At 44.9% G+C, this 20,991-nt stretch overlaps 1 protein-coding gene across 1 annotated transcript in view; it reads left to right on the top strand.

Annotated features, from left to right (window-relative positions):
• LOC126413042 (dendritic arbor reduction protein 1-like) overlaps positions 1–20,991 on the top strand; it is a 752,774-nt gene that overhangs the window by 484,565 nt on the left and 247,218 nt on the right. Inside the window, exon 4 of the mRNA XM_050082938.1 lies at positions 7,329–7,377. The gene's annotated coding sequence lies outside the window, so the exon portion shown is untranslated. The remainder of the gene's footprint in view (positions 1–7,328; positions 7,378–20,991) is intronic.

The raw sequence follows: 20,991 nt of genomic DNA, 5'->3' as shown, positions 1-20,991 counted from the left end.
AGATCCATATTGTGTAGCAGTTCCATTTGGTGGTAAACATGCTAGACATAGTTCGACTGGTCTCTTCCAAATGTCACCAACGGTGAAGTATCCCTTTCCACAAATGGAAAAAAAATAGTGTTTGTAACATGTTATTAGTTTAAAAATTCTACACTGTAAATTGATAGTAGCCAATATTATTAAGTAGTACAATGAAGAATGTATTCCACAGCATACGAGGAAGAAAGGCGATGATACTAATGCAATGAACTCACACACGCTGTCCTCATTGGAAATGAAGAGAATCGACACATTGTCATTGAATCACTAGACCACATGTCCTCGCAATGTGTCTCTCTCGCCGGCTGATTCATAACAATGAGCAGAGAGGAAGGACAGGTTACAGACAAGTAAGTAACGTAGGAACTACCGACAAAATGTAATATTTACCATCCGAATTCAGGCTATCGCTGTGAAAAGCAGCATTGGACTCGAGCATTGAGTTCGCCCTCCTCTTTCCCAAGCTTTATCTGTTCCTTTTGCCATGAATGTGTCTTCCTCCATGGTAAGTCTCGCATTACCTCAGTGCCCGTTCGTCGCTTTCCGCGGCAGAGAAAGCTCGCCTTGCGAACGACAGGGCCGCACTGAAAGGGTTTTGTGAGAAAGTGAAAGGGAGCGAGGACCTGAGGCGAGGCAGAATGCTTGTCTGCTGGTTCTAGCGACGTGTTCCGCTCGCTTCCTTGCGCCGTATGAAATCGCAATTGTTTCACAGCAGAATTCCGCCTCTTCGATTTGTATGCGCGTTTTATAGACATCTGGAGTGTCTTCGTAATGCGCTCGACAAAGAGGGGGAGTGAGAATGAGTTTCTAACACAATACCGGTATCGGCATCCGGCCTGTTTGATGCAAGCGGCACTCTTTCGTCGTCGAACCCTTTTAGCATTAGAAAAGAGAGTGGAACTGCGGTTCCACGGAGTCTTTTGTTAGCACAGGAACCTTACGTGATCTATTATTTTATTCGCTGTTTACTTCAGGCTTCTCAATAACGTAAATTATGAACTGAACACCACTGTATACCACTACTGGTAGAACTAACTGAAAAGAACTCGGGATACCCATTAGCACCTTTTAAGACTGTCTCAACTCGGGGATAATTTAACGTGCCTGTTCTTTCCCAGCTCATTTTCTTACTCCAACACCGCATTCACTCGTTAACAACAGAGTAGCTGGGAGCATTGTAGAGAACAACTGTTGACGGTGTGGGCGCGTAGCGTGCAAACCATTCCTCTCAACTGACCTTGCACGCCAATCCCCTGGCCAAGAGAGCAACGTCAAACTTTCCAGCTGGAGAACATTTGAAGAACGGAAATGGAAAATCTCACATTTGTAGGGAGAATAGAAAAACAATATATCTCTGTTTGTACATAACTGAGCTGTATCCAAAAACGTTGCGAAGGTATTCTGATATCACAGAATTATGCTGGTCACCACACCTCCACAAAGGAAATAATTAAGAAAATAAATACTTCATTAAGAACGTTCTAGATGTTGTACCAGGAACCTAACTGGTTATACGTACCAATAAGAAAGTTTTTACAAGTTGATTCTTCAAAAGAAGAAAAAAGCAACCAGCCACGATTAATCGTCATCATCATCATCATCAACAACAACATCATCTTGAACCATTTCTAGTCCAAGGCTGGGTCTGTTAGGAACATAGGTCTCACCATATTTCTGTGTTCACTCTTTTCCAATCCTCGCCTCTTTTTTCAACACACTCCTGCAAACCTTCAGCCGTGCATCCCTTAGTCTTCCTCTTGGTTCGAATCTTCATTTCGTGTATCTTCTTTATCATTTTCTTAACGTGCCAATACCATCTTCGCCTTGATGTTTTTATCCTTCTCTGCAAGGGTTCCTCTTTCAGTATTTCCCTTACCCTTTAATTCCTCATCGTATCTCTCTTTGTTGCTCAAACCCTTCTTCTGAGGAACTTCATTTCCCATGCCTGTTGTCTGCTTACATCTCTTTTCTTCATTACCCACGTTTCATATGCTAGGTCAGTATTGAAATGTAACTTTTGTATATCACTTAATTGCTTTTTTTGTGACATCTTTGTTGCAAACCAGGTTCCTAACACTTCGCACGAATGATTCTGCCTGTCGGCCACGTTTGCTGATCACTTTTCCATTTCTTCCATTCTCCTCTATAGCACTTCCCGTCTTCTTCAACAGTTCACCTCCAAGTACGTGATACTTCCCGTCTTCTACAATGGCTCACCTCCTGTCCTTATTGCACTAGTTGGTCTATCTTTATTTCCAGTTGTAACTGTTAATAACAATATTTACTTACACGGAGCTCCATTACTCGTATGTAACAGACAGGTTAACTTCAGGCAACTGTTGACGTTTATATTACATCTGTTGTAGTTTACATGAGCTGTTGCTATTTTTTCCAACAACTAATGTCAACAACGAAAGTAATATGAATGCGAACAGCAGTCTGAAGATGAGCTTGTCGGTTCGAAATCGGTAACGGCTCTATTTGTGTAAATAAACAGCGTTATTAATAGCGATTGTTTTCTTCTACATAACAATCACCTTGTATTTTACGTATACATGGTCTCAAAAAACCTCAGTTCTCCGTAAAGTAGCAGTAAGAATGTTTTCGTTCTAAGTGAAAATTTTTGTGACAATGTATGAACAGAAGTGAAGCATTAACTTTTAATTAGTGGAACTGTGCCGGTCGGAGTGGCCGTGCGGTTCTAGGCGCTACTGTCTGGAGCCGAGCGACCGCTACGGTCGCAGGTTCGAATTCTGCCTCGGGCATGGATGTATGTGATGTCCTTAGGTTCGTTAGGTTTAATTAGTTCTATGTTATAGGCGACTGATGACCTCAGAAGTTAAGTCGCATAGTGCTCAGAGCCATTTGAACCATTTAGTGGAACTGTAATGAACAAAAACCACTTCTGGTATCTTTTAAACTTTGGGAATCTGGAGGGAATCTGGACTTTCTCTATAGTTTGGCATCTGGATCAAGTCTAAGGATGTGCAACTGGTTACCGACAACGCAGTAGCACGGTGCATGGGGGCTTAATTAAAATGTCCGGTTACGAACCCTGCATAAAGACAAGAAATTTCCGTTAACACAATTGATTAATTAAGTCCCCTGCAACTATAAAAGCTACGAAACAACAAAGCACAAGTGTAACTGTTTGTGGTAGTGTGATTCAGCGTACATGTATCTGGCACGTTTCTTCCTCAATATGACAAGATAATTCAAACACCATTTACAATGAACTAATTGAAAAACCAGAAATACTATAATTGCACAGAGAAGCCAGAATTGCAAGTCTAATACATGAACACGAGCCAGATGCTTTGTTGACTGAACCTGTGACCAAGAGGCACTGTCATTAAAGAAATGTGAAATAATTTTTTTTACCTCATTATACAGTGACGAAAAATACACTGTGATCATTGCAACATCTTCCATCTATACATTACACCAACCGAACAGCATCTACTCTCTCGCCCAACAGAAGAACAGCTGCACTCGACATCCTCTGAACTAGTATTGCTCTCGACATTCTCTCAACAAGTACTGCCCACGGCAACCTCTGAACTACTACTGCACCAGTGGAGGCGGCGGAATAATAATCTTTGGCGCAATCTCTGGCGCTGTGACCCAGTGTAGCCACCTTTCAACGGAAAACACGTTTTTGAAAAAGTTGCACTTAAAAGTCTTACATTTCCATTCTACATTTGATCAGCTTGGTTTCGACATTGGTCAGTATCACATAGGAAACAATAGCAACAACAGATAAAATATTAATGCCGGAAATTAAGAATAGAAACGAAAGAAAATCCAGATTCGCAAAGAACGACCCCACAGCGTAACAAGGTACCTAAAGCGTAGTGCAAGAGGCAAGTGTTGTTGTGGTGGGGAAGAAGATTTGACAACAGTGGTCGCTTGCTGTCGACTGGCCGAATTTGTGTCCTGAGTCCCGCGTGAGCTTCCCCTCACTACATCTTTCCCAGTTGCCAATGTTAAAGTAATTTTGAATGGAGTATAGCAATGAATAAAAGTACTTAGCAGCGGCAATATCCTTGGATGTCCTGGCGCCTATTGTTTAAGAAGCATCATCTGTTAGTGATTAGTGATGTACTCTTTTAATAATACACACATCAAAAACAGTTTCGCACCACCTCGGTTTCGAGAGGTTCGGAACCTGTACAGAAAATTGGAATAGAGATCATCATAAACATCATTTCCGACCTTTTTATTGCCCGTGAAAACCACACATTGCATGTTGTACCACCATACAGCGTGACCTTCAGAGGTGGTGCTCCAGATTGCTGTACATACCGGTAACTCTAATACCCAGTAGCACGTCTTCTTGCACTGATGCGCGCCTGTAGCCGTCGTAGCGTACTATCCACAAGTTCATCAAGACACTGTTGGTCCAGGTTGTCCCACTCCTCAACAGCGACTCGGCGTAGATCCCTCATAGTGGTTGGTGGGTCACGTCGTCCATAAAGAGTCCTTTGCAATCCATCCCAGGCATGTTCGATTGGGTTCATGTCTGGAGAACATGTTAGCCACTCTAGTCGAGAGATGTCGTTATCCTAAAGGAAGTCATTCACAAGATGCGCACGTGAATTATCGTCCATGAAGAAGAATGGCTCGCCAACATGCTGCCGATATGGTTGCACTATGGGTCGGAGGATGGCATTCACGTATCGTACAGCCATTACGGCGCCTTCCATGTCCACCAGTGGCGTACGTCAGCCCCACAGAATGCCACACCAAAACAACAGGGAACCTCCGCCCTGCTGCACTCGCTGGACAGTGTGTCTTAGGCGTTCAGCCTCACCGGGTTGCCTCCAAACACGTCTCCGACGGTTGTCTGGTTGAAAATATATGCGACAATCGTCGGTGAAGAGAACGTGATGCCAATCCTGAGCGGCGCATTCAGCATGTTGTTGGGCCCACCTGTACCGCGCTGCATGGTGTCGTGTTGCAAAGATGGACCTTGCCATGGACATGGGTAGTGAAGTTGCGGATGATACAGCCTATTGCGCACAGTGTGAGTCGTAACACGACGTCCTGGGGCTGCAAGACAAGCATTATTCAACATGGTGGCGTTGTTGTCAGGGTTCCTCCGAGCCTCCGTAGGTAGCGGTCATCCACTGCAGTAATAGCCCTTGGGCGGCCTGAGCGAGGCATGTCATCGACAGTTCCTCTCTGTATCTCCTCCATGTCCGAACAACATCGCTTTGGTTCAGACGAGATGCCTGGACAGTTCCGTTGTTAAGAGCTCTTCCTGACAGAAAGTAACAATGCGGACTTGATCGAACCGCAATGTTGACCGTCTAGGCATGGTTGAGACGACACGAGCCGTGTACCTCCTTCCTGGTGGAATGACTGGAACTGGTTGGATGTCGGACCCCCTCCGTTTAATATGCGCTGCTCATACATGCTTATTTACACCTTTGGGCGCGCTTAGTGACATCTCTGAACGTTCAAAGGGACACTGCCTGTGATACAATATCCACAGTCAACGTATTTTTTCAGGAGTTCTGGGAACTGGCCTGATGCAAAACTTTTTCTCGAAATTCTGTTTCGCGGAGTAAAGAAGTGTGTTTTTGAATTTGATTTCTATAAAACTGCGAACGAAAGAAAAAAAAAAACAACAGCGTGTATTATTCAGAGTAATACTGCTACTTCATTCATTAGTCGATTTTCCCCTTTAGACAATCTATATTTATTTTCATCCCTATTAAATTAAAAATACCACTGAAATCACCACAAGTGGGTAATAAATTAAAAGAGTGCAAAAATTCTATTTTTTTTATTGCAGCTCCGACTACACGTTTACAGTATTGCTGAAAATGTCTGGGAGTTTTGATTAAGATCTCGTGGATCAGAACGTTTCTGAAAACAATTCAACTGTAATAGCAACATCTTTTACATATGCTTTTATTCCAATATGTGGCCTGCGGCCTTGCCACAGTGGTAACACCGGTTTCCGTCAGATCACTGTATTTTAGCACTGTCAGGGTTGACTAGCACTTGGATGGGTCACCGTCCGGGTTTGCTGAGTGCTGTTGGCAAGTGGGGTGCATTCAATCCCTGTGAGCCCAATTGAGGAGCTGCTTGACTGAGAGGTAGCGGCACCGGTCACGAAAACTGACAACGGCCAGCCAGTTGAGTGGTGTGCTGAGGACATGTTCCTCCGTATACCCATCCAGTTATACCTAAAGCCTGAAAATGACACGAGGCCGGTCGGTATCGTTGGGCCTTCAGGGCTTGTTCTGACGTCTGACGGTGTTTGTTTTTTGTTTATATTTAAATATGTTGCTGTATTTTTGGTCGTAATTACAAGATACACTCCAAGAATATTTTAAGGAGCGCTCCACTAGTTATTTCAGCATTAAGATTCTTACTTCTCCTCGCTCAGATTTAATTATCTCTCAGTTTTTTTCCCATCGTCAAAAAAGAAGGAAGGTAGGAGGGAAAAAATCACGCTGTAATCTTTGTTGGCTTTGGAGTGCCATCTTGTCAGATGAGACAGTCATCAGCCGGGACGAGACAGCTTCTTCATATGTAGCAAATGCTTGAGTACAGCCCACACAAGATATCCGAAAGTTGGGCGGGGAGGGGGTGGGGTCTGGAGGGGGGGCCCTTGGGTCACGCCGACCCTACATCGAATCCACCCTGCACGTTAACAACGAGGACCATTGTGCCGCCCACACTGGATGTGGTTTTTAGGCTGTGTATCACATCTAATTAGGTGAATACTGGGCTGGTACCCTAGACCCGCCTCTGTTACACGATACGCGAACATTTCGAAAAAGTTCTCATATTTCACGTGGCTTACACTGGATGCAGACAGATGGGGTAGACGAATGCCATAGCGGGAAAGGGTGTAGCGGGGGGAGGGGGGGGGGGGCTTGGGAAGACCTGGCGACTGGTCGATCCAGATTAATATTAACTCTATGAAGATGTGGGGTAAAGGCCAAGTAAAAGGTAAAAGAGGAAGATATTGCACAAATATAAACCTGCTAACCCAAATAATGGCAGACCTTAACAAGTTTTTAATTTTTGCCTGTAACTGCAACTAATTTAATTATTTTAAGTTCCACTCCCTTGACACTTCTATATTATTCCACCTCCGTCATCCTCTCTATTATCTATTTTGTTTTGTGCTTGCGAAGTGCTGTACATCAACATGCAGAAATCGTTCCTCTAAGTGATTTCATCCATAGCAGATGTTAGAATTAATGAACCATAACTGCAGGAAAATATGTAACAATTTATATCATAGCATTTGCTTACTTTTGTTTCAGGGGAATGTGTCTCTACGTGCTGGCTGCACAAGATGAGCTAAGCCGGGAGGTGAGTAGGCCAACTGTAAGTTCAAACTTCTCAGCATTTTATTTTCGATATGTCTGGAACCGCGAGACCTCTACGGTCGCAGGTTCGAATCCTGCCTCGGGCATGGATGTGTGTGATGTCCTTAGATTGGTCAGGTTTAAGTAGTTCTAAGTTCTAGGGGACTGATTACCTCAGAAGTTGAGTCCCATAGTGCTCAGTGCCATTTGAACCATTTTTTTATTTTCGATATGGAAACAATTGTAAACAGATTGTCTTGTTTGATGAACTGAGGTAACAGTGGAAGTTCTTGATTGTTGTTGTTTCATTACTAATGGTTGAAGAGATGACCTACTCATCGGCAGGCTTTTGCTCTATAGGGGTAATAGGTCGTTAATATTTTATCAGGAGTTAAATTTGAGTTTTGTCTCATGTGAAAACTGAGTGTTCAGCAGAGTTTCAATGTTTTGTTGATATAGGATACTAAAAACCGTATGTTCATTAAAATCGTTCACAGCAAAAAATCTTTTTCTATATTATTATCGCTGTTATTAAAAACCACGCTGCAGATATTGGTTTATGTCCATGCTATTGTAAGATAGTTTTCCACGAAATACGAGTACATCTATGTGTTTCATGTTCTGCACAACATTTATTGGCGCAAAATATTGCGTTCATCTGGATGTTTGCAAAGGCCTCAACCGAGAAAGAAATCTTTATATCTTTGTATAATTTCTTCCATAGCTACTCAGTGGCACGTCGAATTCTCGCAGTAAACATTAAGAACTGGGACATAATTCAAACCATCTTGAATATCTGCAACTGGTCTCACAGCTTCGCGGTACTCACTTAAAGATTTGTCGGAGATAAGAAAGATACAATTTTTCTCCATCAACAGACAAATACCTTTTGCCACTGCTGTGACATCGTCAATAATGCCTTCGTGATCGATTGTGAAATTAACGTTAATAGCGCTTACAAGTGTTACCAATATCAGAATAAATCGTAGAAAACCCACAAACGGTGCTGCAGCTGGTATTAAACATGTTTGATTGAAGACGTAAAGGAGCTATATTTTTATAAGATGAATTAATTTAAAGGACAAAGAGAAAAAATACTAATAAAATACATATTTAATAAAACGGTATCTGTTTCACTTGCTTCAATCTGCTAATGTAACACTATTTGGAGATAAGCTCCAAAGTAAGAACGTAAGTTGATATACTTCGTGACCTTTTTAATATTCCTCATTATATGCAATAAAAGTTGCAGCAAGGAATTTTTCGTGTTTTAATACTTCGGGTCCTCGTCCGCTCACATCTATTCAAATTGCGTATGGTTTCTTGAAGTTAACGATGGAAAGGTTCCTAGCTTACAGCTGCATTGGTTATATACCCTGCCTCCCGCAATCCCGCCGAACTGGTCAAATGTTCTGCCTCTAAAGCGATCGGAAAATCGTGACTCTCTAAGTTTTTCCTCGAATTAACAAAATAAATAAATAACTTACGACGTTATAGGAGCCTAAGTAGAATAGAAGGATCATGTTGTATATATCAGAGACAGAAACTATGAGCACGAAGAGGTTTACTCAGCCAGTTGTGACAGATGAGAATGCAGGGTATTGATGCAACTATGTGGGCAACTAATGTGTTGACGGGGATTAAGATCTAACTAAGAGCTGTGCAAGAGCCAATGAAATCATCAGTTAGAAACAGAAGGCCGCTATTCTACAAGCATATGTACAGAATGAACATATACCAGATGATTCAAAGGATCTGTAAAATTCCAACATTAAAGAAAATAAAATTGATATGTTTTCAGGAATACGGATAAGGTCTACAATAAGTATGAATTCCAGGAAAAACAGTAGGAAACTGAGACAAAATCAGGGAGATGCTACACAATTACCATGGATTTAGAACCGCAAAAGAATCTAGGACGCGTAGAGAGCCTCTGTCAACTGAAAAGACGCTTTGATCGAAAGGCTCAAGAGATAACGGCAGTGTGTCAAGACTCGCACGAAAACGTGACTTAAGCATGGAAGATGATTTTGATTGTTTTACGCTGGTGTGTGAAACTCAAGGACGCAACCAACTTCCGCATGACGTGACACTACTAAGTAACATAGCTCGATGAATCTTGGATCATACATAGGAAGAACTGATAAGTGTACTACATAAGGTAACTGAAATAAATAAGCTGAACACGAAGACAAATGGCACTTTTATTCAAAGACAATAATTACTCTGAAACTTCCTGGCAGATTAAAACCGTGTGCCGGACCGAGACTCGAACTCGGGACCTTTGCCTTTCGCGGGCAAGTGCTGTACCAACTGAGCTACCCAAGCACGACTCACGACCCGTCCTCAGAGTTTTACTTCTGCCAGTACCTCGTCTTCTACCTACCAAACGTGTGAGGACGGGTCGTGAGTCGTGCTTGGGTAGCTCAGTTGGTAGAGGACTTGCACGCGAAAAGCAAAAATCCTGAGTTCGAGTCTCGGTCCGACATACAGTTTTAATCTGCCAGGAAGTTTCATATCAGCGCACAATCGGCTGCAGAGTGAAAATCTCTTTCTGGAATAATTGCACTGGATTCAACGTGAATCATGGTGATCCCCTCGACATTGCAGAAGGCAGGATATGATTCTCAAACGGATGTGTGAGCGCCAGGAACGGTAGTGTGTGCTTTGCAACGTGCTGCAATGCTGGCCACAACGTTGGTAAGGAGTTCTCGTGGTAAGGGGTTCCATTTCCTCCATCAGCGCGGTTGACAACCGCTGGATGATCGATGGTGTATGTGGACGTGGTGCAGTACGTCTGCCCAACGCATCCCACACGAGCTCGATGGAATTTAGAATGGAACGGGGAGGCCAGTCCATTCAACTAATGTCCTCTCGTTCCAAGAGCCTCACTGCGCAGTTTGACGCGGTCGAGCATTGTCATCCATAAGAAAGGAGTCAGGGCCAAATGCACCCCTGAAAAGACGCAAGTGGGGAAGAAGTACAGTGTCACAATCACGTTGACCAGTGGCTGTACCATGTTCAAAGATTTGGATATTAGTACGACCATGCAACATTATGCCTCTCCACAGCATAACACCTGGTCCACCAACCCGATTATGTTCGGCAGTGCTCCCCGGTGCATCACGTACTCTCGAACGACGAGAGGCGGGAACACGCAATGCACCAAGGAACACTGTCGAGAATGAACTGGTAGTCCATGTGTTATGGTGTGAGGAGACAATGTCGCCTGGATGTACTCTCATCTCCAAATCTTCGAACATGGTTCACTCCCCCCTCGACCTTATTGTGACATTGTACTCCTTTCTCATCTTCTTTCAGCCATGGCTTCGTTTATATGGACCACAACGCGCGACCACATCGAACTGCCTGCCCAGGTGGAGGAGCTCTTGGAACGAGAGGATAGTCGGCGAATGGATTGACCCACCCATTCCGCCCACTTAAATCCCACCCAGTACATGTGGAATGCATCGGGGAGACCTATTGGAGCACGTCCACATGCACCAACGCCCTTCCAGCATTTTTCAACCACTCTGGTGCAAGAATAGAACGCCCTATCACAAGATCTTCAATCAACTTAGTGGCCAGCCTGTGAGCATGTTGTAGAGCATAGACTGCCGTCCGTGGTGATCACACGTCCTATTAAGAATGTAATGTGCAGGGGATGATTATAAATCGCGGTGACTTTATTGTAATCATTTTCTTTGAGTAAAAAATCATTAGTGTTCATCTCACTGTGTATTTCTTTGAATCTCCTTTTATGTGACAGCTTGCTGAAAAGTAATACCTCCGTGATTTTTGTGTCAAAACTCTAAACTCATTTTAAATAAAACGATTATTATTAACACTGTACATATTATTCTCGGTGTCTACATATTTGGGCCCTCTGCCGCTAGAGGGCTTCGAATTCTAGTCTGTGGCATGGTGGTGTATAAATTAACTATGTCGGTGCTTCAGAAACAGCGTGCTGTAATCGGGTTTCGTATTCGCAGACTCCTTCCACATATCTGAGCACCCTCTCATTCAGCATGTCAATGCCAGACATCACACGAACGCTGCGACCTCTGGAACAGTCCGATGCTTTGTAGTCACTGTCTCGAGCAGCCTCCATACAGTCCCGACTGGCACCATCCAGTTTTCATCTGTTTCCAGAACTTAAGGAACACCTTCGAGGATTTCATTTTAATACTGATGAAGCTGCGCAGACAGAGGTAGGCTTGTGGCCCCGTCAAAGAAGTTCAAATGGTTCAAATGGCTCTGAGCACTATGCGACTTAACTTCTGAGGTCATCAGTCGCCTAGAACTTAGAACTAATTAAACCTAACTAACCTGACGACATCACACACATCCATGCCCGAGGCAGGATTCGAACCTGCGATCGTAGCGGTCGCTCGGTTCCAGACTGTAGCGCCTAGAACCGCACGGTCACTCCGACCGGCTGTCAAAGAAGTCAGACATTCTACAGTGACGGTATCAACAAACTGGTCTCTCGTTGGGAGAAATGTGTCCGATGCCAGGGTGACTACAGAAATAACAATGTAGACATGAAGAATAAAAATGTAGAATGTTAATAACGTTTGTTATATTTTAAAAATTCGGAAGCTTTACTTTTCAGTACACACTCGTATTGTACTGTAGCAGTTGTTTCTGTGAATGGTCGAAGCTTGGCTGAGGCACATTTCGTGTAAGTTTTGCACACCAACGTACGGAATCCTCAGTGCCCGAGTCCTATTCGCATTTGGCTTATTTTTTTATGAAATTCAGATTGTGCGTTATAGCGGGCCATTCAAGGTAGCACAAGGTGCCTAAGTGTTTGTCAAACCAGGAATGTATGCGTTCAGACCCGCAAATATGGCTGTTGTCATCGCAGAAGTGACTAGCGTCCACAGTATACTCATCACGCTGATTTAGAAGTCAGGGCAACATTTGATTACCGATAATACTGAAACAAATAACCTGTATCATGGTCACGTGTATCTTACGGTGTCTTTCAAAGTCATTGTACGAAATGCAGTCCCAAAAGATCACACAGCCTCCTGTGGCTTGAGTCATATCCTCCACAACGCGGACTCAAGGGTATCTAATCACCAATGAGCATCTTCAGCTGGATATAGTATATCCGAAGAAACTTGTTGACTCTGTTCCTCGATGTCATGGAGACTAGAGATAGTGTCACAAGGCATTATATTGATGTCCTCTGTGTGTAATTCCTTTTTTTTTTTTTTTTGCATCGTGTTTATTTCTTGATATTATGAAGTTCGCTATTTTTCTCTTGGTCACTGTATTGGGAACAAATAGAACAACATTTGCATTTGTTTTGTAACACAACACAGCAGTGTACTGAGGAGGGCAGAATTTTGCCGCTTGCGTGCATGCACCTGCTACCCAGCTGTCAGATCCGGCGCAGTGGGGGATGCCCAGTACCTCGCGTGCTGCTAACTGCCGTCAGATCGAGCACAGCTACGTCTGAGATTACGCTGTCTCTCTCTATCGTTATCGCGCTGGATTAAGCGGCGCATTTTAGGGGCACGGTCGGTCATTACAGAGTTAACGGTACATTGGGGATAAGTAATTCAGTAACCGTTTTAATTTTGTAGCACAAACACTGACGAAAAGCGAAGAAAAGGGGCATTCTGCAAGCAATACACAATCAGTCTGCGGTCCAACAAATACAGACCTCACATTTATTTCTCTGGAAGTTTATACGACAACAGTAAGTTCAATGCAACGATATACACTCCTGGAAATTGAAATAAGAACACCGTGAATTCATTGTCCCAGGAAGGGGAAACTTTATTGACACATTCCTGGGGTCAGATACATCACATGATCACACTGACAGAACCACAGGCACATAGACACAGGCAACAGAGCATGCACAATGTCGCCACTAGTACAGTGTATATCCACCTTTCGCAGCAATGCAGGCTGCTATTCTCCCATGGAGACGATCGTAGAGATGCTGGATGTAGTCCTGTGGAACGGCTTGCCATGCCATTTCCACCTGGCGCCTCAGTTGGACCAGCGTTCGTGCTGGACGTACAGACCGCGTGAGACGACGCTTCATCCAGTCCCAAACATGCTCAATGGGGGACAGATCCGGAGATCTTGCTGGCCAGGGTAGTTGACTTACACCTTCTAGAGCACCTTGGGTGGTACGGGATACATGCGGACGTGCATTGTCCTGTTGGAACAGCAAGTTCCCTTGCCGGTCTAGGAATGGTAGAACGATGGGTTCGATGACGGTTTGGATGTACCGTGCACTATTCAGTATCCCCTCGACGATCACCAGTGGTGTACGGCCAGTGTAGGAGATCACTCCCCACACCATGATGCCGGGTGTTGGCCCTGTGTGCCTCGGTCGTATGCAGTCCTGATTGTGGCGCTCACCTGCACGGCGCCAAACACGCATACGACCATCATTGGCACCAAGGCAGAAGCGACTCTCATCGCTGAAGACGACACGTATCCATTCGTCCCTCCATTCACGCCTGTCGCGACACCACTGGAGGCGGGCTGCACGATGTTGGGGCGTGAGCGGAAGACGGCCTAACGGTGTGCGGGACCGTAGCCCAGCTTCATGGAGACGGTTGCGAATGGTCCTCGCCGATACCCCAGGAGCAACAGTGTCCCTAATTTGCTGGGAAGTGGCGGTGCGGTCCCCTACGGCACTGCGTAGGATCCTACGGTCTTGGCGTGCATCAGTGCGTCGCTGCGGTCCAGTCCCAGGTCGACGGGCACGTGCACCTTCCGCCGACCACTGGCGACAACATCGATGTACTGTGGAGACCTCATGCCCCACGTGTTGAGCAATTCGGCGGTACGTCCACCCGGCCTCCCGCATGCCCACTATACGCCCTCGCTCAAAGTCCGTCAACTGCACATACGGTTCACGTCCACGCTGTCGCGGCATGCTACCAGTGTTAAAGACTGCGATGGAGCTCCGTATGCCACGGCAAACTGGCTGACACTGACGGCGGTGGTGCACAAATGCTGCGCAGCTAGCGCCATTCGACGGCCAACACCGCGGTTCCTGGTGTGTCCGCTGTGCCGTGCGTGTGATCATTGCTTGTACAGCCCTCTCGCAGTGTCCGGAGCAAGTATGGTGGGTCTGACACACCGGTGTCAATGTGTTCTTTTTTCCATTTCCAGGAGTGTATTTGCTTTTTCTTGAGACAAAAAACCTTTCATTTATTCAGATAAAATGAGAAAAGTGGCACGCGACTGGTTGCTCATAAGAAAGAAATGAGATTCAGTTCTTTATCTTGTCATTCCGGTTTTCTTCCCCCTTCAGTGACAGATGGTAGTGACTTAATAAATATGAACTTTGTTGCGTCATCTTCCCAACGCTTCGGAGCTACCACAAAAGTAAACCTCAAGGATTATTTTCGACTGGTAATTTTGTGCACACTGACATAAAGTCTACTTTGTTAGCTTACAAAGGCAAGTTTTTCGTGCAGAGGACAGTCGAGAGAACAACCAGAAGAAAGATCCTGAAGTGGTCCCGAAACGTTGAGAAGACTGTTACTGAAGCTATTTTTAAGCACATTATGATATTTACACAGCTACTACGACTGTTTCCCGATTTTTACCAAAATTACATCGTTATTACGTTCTGTTTATCAGAAATTTTAATAAATAAGCATTTTCTCCTCTTGCAGAAGAAATCCCAACAATCAAAATTTCTTAAACTACTGGAATTCGATTAACATCGGGATGGGTGCAGCACCGTATAAGATAATGTAGCGATCTTGGCCACAGATGCACGAAAAAGCAGACAGAAGTAGTGAATAACTCCTGCTAAACAATGGACAAAATTGCTGGAAAGCACGCGTTGTAGCTGTGGAGTAGAAAGGAGATAGCTATGAGAAATGTTATGGTTCTTTAACAAATGAAAATTTCCCACGTTATCATAGTTACAGGCAATGAAATGGCTTTCTAACAAAAGAAAGTTTCTTACATTATTCTACAATTAGACATGAAGTCTGCCCGTATGTGCTTCGGATAACAGCATTGCATGAACGTGGCACTTCAACATGTGGAAGGCTGATGACGATCCAACTAGAGGAATGTAACGTCAATGTTACGGAAGAGCGATAAGTAAAGAAGTTCCCAGGACGGAATTCGAGCTCAGAAACAGTTATCACCAGACGAAACTGCAAATCGTACGGTCGTAACTGTGGGTTCTTTGATTGCTTAGGAAGATGGCTCATCTGAACATATGGTGTACTAGTTAACTTTGTTACATGAACGATAAAAAGATTCACTTAATTTGATATAATCTTTCGCCACAGGTGTGCTTAATAATTTACAACTGTCATTGACTAATAAAGTATCACTTCTAGCACTAATTAGCAAATTGTTCTCTCGAAGTAAAAAGTTCAACATTTACAAATATACATTTTCATTTGAGACTTGAATAACTCTCTAGTCCTACTCATTGATGTTCACTGCTTCAGCTGAGGTCACGAACTGGGGCAGAATGCTTCCATGCGCGGCTCTGTACTGACTTCCATGTGAGGGCGACTCTGTGCTGAGAGAGAGGATGTGTCTTCTTTACCTTCTCCCACACGTCGTTTCGGACTTAAACGAGACATCGCTAATGCCTGTGGTATCAATGTGCGTTGCCGAATTTGCTGTGGCACCGCTCTCTGGACGATAACACAGAAACCACTTTTATAAAAATGGTTCAAATGGCTCTGAGCACTATGGGACTCAACTGCTGAGGTCATAAGTCCCCTAGAACGTAGAACTATTTAAACCTAATTAACCTAAGGACATCACACACATCCATGCTCGAGGCAGGATTTGACCCTGCGACCGTAGCGGTCGCGCGGTTCCAGACTGTAGCGCCTAGAACCGCTCGGCCACTCCGGCCGGCCCACTTTTATAGCGCAATGCTTCCCATTCCATTAGAGATAAATTAAATGTCAGGCGATACTTCTGTGAGCCTGGATGTGAAAATAAATTTAAAAAATTTTGCTCCACAAGAAAGAGCAGTTTCTCGTTATTCCAGAAATATTGCGTTTGAAATCAGGAATCCAGTCGCACACCTGCGAATGGTACTCCATATGCACGCTACGGAAGAGCAATCTGGAACAGCTGATTAGATAAGTTTCCGCATTCGCCTGTCACGAATCGCTGCCCATTCACAGACCATAAGAAACTGGACTTTGCAGTAAGAAGCCTGTGTCACGACTCGCCAACATAGCTCTAGAACTTCTGTTGCTGCGCAAATAGCTCGGTTAAATTGCTTTTTCGCGTTCTGGTAATTAACAGGAGGCTGCTCTGCAAAACGGGGCTGGCGGTTCTCGCGCCTGCGTAATGCGTTACGCACTGTGGCGAGAGCGAAACTCGCTTCTTTAGTACAGGGCGCTGCGGCGAGGAAAAGCGAAAGTCGCCGGACCGGCTGGGGCCGGACACTGGACGGGTGCGTAAAACGTGAGCAGCGCAGGGCCCAGGTGCGTGCAGCCGCCCAGTTGCCGAGCTGGACAACTACCAAGGCGTCGGCTGCCGAGGCGAAAGTCAGCGCTGTAAGCGCGCCGGACGAAATATCACTGACCCCAGGAGACATCACGTCTTGATAATGGACTCAGTTCGACGACAAAAGAGAGTCCACAAGTTCCTTCAGGTATGCCATATCCAGCAGAAGCCACTTACTGATGATTAGATCTCGTTGGGCTAAAAACTTGCAGCAATGTTGATTCGCTAAGTTTCATCTGCTGTTTCAAATACAAACACCAACAAAAGTTTTCCATCGCTCCGATATGTCGTGCAGGTATGTTGCTATTGTGACCCTATACCGATCGTAAGGTCAGATTATGAGGCAACAGAAGCCATTTAGGCGAGCTATCGTTACTCCTGACGGACCTATCTTCGACGCTGTGCTTCAAGTGCAACTCTTCACCGACGCCTACACTCAGCACATGACGAACCCCAACAACGACCAACAGGACCATGGTGGTGGCGGTAATGAAGATGATGAAAGGATTCGGGAGTTCGCTACACGGTTCCGGTTACAGCCCATACAGGACCAACCTCAGCTTACGACACTTAGAGAAGTGGCCACATTTATCCGTAAGACGAGTAACTCGGCGCTAGGAAATGACCAAATCAGCAATGTGGACTTACGACACCTCTCACGGACGACGGTGGTCCTCCCGACAGGAATCATAAATGACTCTCTGGTCAACGCATACTTCCCACCCTGACTGGGAAGATCGTCTCAATTCCGTAGCCTCACCACGACCTTGAACAACCGATAAATAACCGCGCAGTCTGACTGCTACCTCGCTCAGGAAGATACTTCTGAGGATATTGCCTGCAAAATTGACTCAGTGCCTCCGGGACCATTGAATTATTCAGCTAGAAGAATTCAGTTTCCAGCAGAAGGCTGAGAAGACGGTCATCCCCATTTCGTGGCCTGGCCAAAAAAATGGTCCAAATGGCTCTGAGCACTATGGGACTTAACATCTATGGTCATCAGTCCCCTAGAACTTAGAACTACTGAAACCTAACTAACCTAAGGACATCACACAACACCCAGCCATCACGAGGCAGAGAAAATCCCTGACCCCGCCGGGAATCGAACCCGGGAACCCGGGCGTGGGAAGCGAGAACGCTACCGCACGACCACGAGATGCGGGCGTCGCCCGGCCATAACCTTGTACAGCCAACAAATCGCCGCGCCATCTGCCTGCTACCGACGCTCGGGAAAATACTTGAGAGGGTGCTGCTTGCTAAACTGACTCACTGCCACCGGGACCATGAAACTATTCGACCGGAACAATTAGGCTTTCAGCAGAAAATAATCACCGAGTTGCAGCTCATTCGCCTCCATAAGGAAGAACTTTCTACGTCACTGTTGATGCCAATAGATCTCCACTGAAACCTCCGGCTGAAGCTATTACACAGGGTTCCGTTATTTCGCCTCTGCCCTTCAACCTATACATCAATGACCTCCCGACTAAGCCTCATATAGTCTGCAGCCTTTACGCAAATATTACTGCGTTTTTTACATCGGGCATACACATTGGTGAATTGCTCATCAAGGGACTTGTAAGTTATCGTCAACCACACAAAGACGGCGGTAGTCTTCTTCACACGGAGAACATTTCATATGTACACCCTTCACCTAAAAAGAAAATTCTCTCAAAGAGAGTCAGTCATGCGTCCATAAAGAAAAAGATACAACTGTCATAATGTTGGGCCGGCCGGTGTGGTCGAGCGGTTCTAGGCGCGTCAGTCCGCTACGGTCGCAGGTTCGAATCCTGCCTCGGGCATGGATGTGTGTGATGTCCTTAGGTTAGTTAGGTTTAAGTAGTTCTAGGGGACTGATGCCCTCAGATGTTAAGTCCCATAGTGCTCAGAGCCATTTGAATTTGTCATCATGTTGATGTTCAGCATCAGTTGATCCACTAATCAACAAATTGCTCTCTTGAAGTACAATCATCAACATTCATCTGAGATTTGAATAACATTCTATATCCCTAATTGATAATGATGATTGCTTCAGCTGAGGTCACGAACTGGGATAGGGCGCTTCCATGTTCGGCTCCACATTGACCTCCATTTGAGCGCGCTGGTGCGCATTCGTTGTTTCAGACTGCAGCGAGCCATTGCAAATCTGTGTGGTATCGATCTCCGTTGTCGACTTTGATCGATCTGTTAATGATATCACAGAATCGATATTGAAGAGTGGGGCAATTGGGACCAGGGCTGGCTTGATGATATAATTGATGGTATGCCACGACGGATTGAAGCCTGCATCCGAGCAAGAGACATTCTACGACCTACTGACGTGACTCTGGTGTGCTGTGAAAAACCTCCCACCAGAAGCAAACCATTTTGTCGTTACACGTTTTTTGTGATCTGGACTCATTGCAAATGAATACGTATACAGGTCTCAGAGCTTTTTTTTTTGTTTTCTGTGCCATTTATTCCGAAATAAATGGGCGGTGCAAAACTTTTGTTGATATGTTTAGTGCCAGAAGTGTTCTGCGACATTAATCTCGGATGATTTGCCACGCTAGTCGAATTGCGGTAGGGTGCCTGAATCTTCATGAAACCAGGAGTGGCCATAGTATACTAATCATGAAGACGTAGAAGAAGAACAACACTTGGTCATCGATAATGTTGAAACAAACATCCCTGTTTCGGCTACCATAATCTGAATGAATGGGCCCCCAAACCATCACAGAATGCCCTCCATTCTGAATTACACCCGACTCACATAATGCGGATCAGTCGCCTCATTGGGGCGCTAGTGCGCTCGACATTCGCATCGTGTGAAAATAGGTCAAATCGCGAATCGCCGGACAACACTACACACCTTTACTCAGCCACTGCCCAGTGTGTGTGGTGTTAGGCCTATTCATGAGGTACAGCTTTGTGTGCCACTGGGAGCAATGGCCTTTTGCGAGGCACAAGACTCCAGATGTCCATTGTATGCAATTAGCTTCACGATGTTCGCTAGGAACTTGTTGATATGTATCTGCATTCATTGACAGCAGCAATCTCCTCGCATCTGAAGCCTGTTATCAAAGGCAAAGCGTGACAGTCGTCTCTGACGCCCATCTCTTTCACCTCGTCGTCGGAGCTGAATCGCTTTCCGGCCAAATCTTCTTTTAACCTAGGAAACAGGTGATAGTCAGTGGGCGCCAAGTGAGGACTACAGGGTGGGTGGGTGATTATGTTCCACTGAAACTGTTGCAAGAGAGCAATGGTTTGCCGAGAGATGTGTGGACGAGCGTTGTCATGGAAAATGTGTACGTCCTTGCTCAACTTTCCTCTTCTCCGGTTCTGAATTGCCCGTTTGAGTTTTTTCAGAGTCTCACAGGACCTTTCAGCGTTAATAGTGGTCCCAGCGATTCAGCTCCGATTACGAGTTGAAAGAAGAGGTTCACAACTTTCTGACAGCTTTTCGGCGAGCTGGCATGACATGGGCATACAAAAACTGCCACAGCGTCTACAAAAATGCGTCGACAGAAATGGTAATTATGTCGAAAAATAGCTAAATGTTTAAGCTGTAAACTAATGTAAACCATTGTAGAAATAAACGGGTCTATGTACTTATAAAAAAATAGATCTTACTTTTGGGATTACCCTCGTATGTATATAGACAGTTCATCTATTTCAGGATTCGAGAGTCTCGACGATTTTCCATATAATCGATATCTAAACCGGCAAGCTATCGATCCCAGGATTTCCAACACCGTATCGAAATCTCGACGGTAGTTCCTGAGACTAACCCGGACATACTAAAAGAGGCGAGCAGGGGAGTACAATTTATATATGTAGAGAGAGAAGTTTTAATGAAATGTTTTTATTTACTTACTGAAACACGACTACCAGTTAACAGTTTATAGAATGAAAATTTCAGTCTGCAGCGGGGTGTGTGCTGATATGAAACTTCCTGGCAGATTAAAACTATGTGCCAGACCGAGACTCGAACCCGGGAACTTTGCCTTTCGTAGGCAAGTTCTCTACCATTTTTTAAATTTTTTCTAGTGTATCTCATTATCCGGTTCTATAAAACAAGAAAACACGAACCATTGCGTCGCATTACCACACATCGTAGCACACATATACTTTGAATCTGAAACTTCCTGGCAGATTA

Source organism: Schistocerca serialis, chromosome 7 (genome assembly GCF_023864345.2).
Source record: "Schistocerca serialis cubense isolate TAMUIC-IGC-003099 chromosome 7, iqSchSeri2.2, whole genome shotgun sequence".
NCBI classification, from domain to species: Eukaryota; Metazoa; Arthropoda; class Insecta; order Orthoptera; family Acrididae; genus Schistocerca; species Schistocerca serialis.
The sequence above is the reverse complement of the archived record's forward strand: the minus strand, read 5'-3'. Positions and strand labels throughout refer to the sequence as shown.